The 1,106-nt window shown below is 38.1% G+C and overlaps 1 non-coding gene across 1 annotated transcript; it reads right to left on the bottom strand.

Moving 5' to 3' along the window:
- Nucleotides 1-73, bottom strand: TRNAK-CUU (transfer RNA lysine (anticodon CUU)). The gene has a single exon. It is a non-coding gene; the product is annotated as a tRNA-Lys (tRNA).
- Nucleotides 74-1,106: the final 1,033 nt, after the last annotated feature.

Here is a 1,106-nt window from a genome sequence, read left to right as displayed (position 1 = left end):
CGCCCAACGTGGGGCTCGAACCCACGACCCTGAGATTAAGAGTCTCATGCTCTACCGACTGAGCTAGCCGGGCTTTGAATTTCCTGGAAAATTCTTGGGTATTTGTCAAGACAACAACTTTAACATTTCACGACTCGTTAAATAATTTCAAATTATAAATTACGCCTAAAAATATAATCACCATAATTTGCTGATAAAAACTGGTCACACCTAATTCGTACAGCGCATAATATCAGTAGACGTAACATTGCAGACGCTAATGTGGGGTATAAAACTTTGTTGAATCTCATTATTTTAAATTTCTATTACCTACAGATTACACGAACATTATTTCTCTCGTCCACCGAAACCAATAAATTAATTTTTCGAGGAGGGCTCTGGGTTCCACTGTATATTACGAAATCACACAAGCCAAGTGCCGCTGGAAGTTTTAAGTTGGAGTAGCTAAGTAGTCAATAAATATTACATGCTCTAAACCACGTATTTACCAATTATTAAGCCAGAGTACCAGCACCAAATTTCAGCAAGCTACTCGGAGAACCTTAATCTTACATGGATCTTATCTACCTTCAGACTCACTTCCTTAGTTACCAGGGTACCCAAAACCTCCACAACAAATACAGATCTTTCATGCGCAGAGGCGCTTAATTTTAAACGTCCCAAGGTCCCCTGCATTTAATACCCAATAATATACAGGTCACTCTGAAGTAGAGATCATAATAATCATATTAGAATGCAGGCATTTGATACCCCTATGATATGGGCGTCTTAGATATGTGCTTTATTTAAATAAGTTTTGATGTTATTTGATTATGCCACCATCACTCGAATACACATGCCATACAAATATTAAAGAAGATTTAAAAAATTACGGGGAATATTCTAAGGTCACGTTTCTATGTATTACTAGTAATATCCTATTTCAAGTGCTTTCAATGCCTCCGTAACAAGAGGTGCCCTTCCCTAGTTGGTACCTGCTCTTCTCATTGCAAATGCGGCAGTTGACGCCGAATGGCTTGAAAAGAGCTGCCCTAAAATCTTTAGTCTCAAAATAAAAAAACATAACCATCTTCTCCTGAGACTGAAGTCTTGAGACAATATCACCA

This window comes from Hetaerina americana, unplaced genomic scaffold (genome assembly GCF_022747635.1).
Source record: "Hetaerina americana unplaced genomic scaffold, ioHetAmer1.1.p SCAF_1551, whole genome shotgun sequence".
Classification (NCBI taxonomy): domain Eukaryota; kingdom Metazoa; phylum Arthropoda; class Insecta; order Odonata; family Calopterygidae; genus Hetaerina; species Hetaerina americana.
The sequence above is the reverse complement of the archived record's forward strand: the minus strand, read 5'-3'. Positions and strand labels throughout refer to the sequence as shown.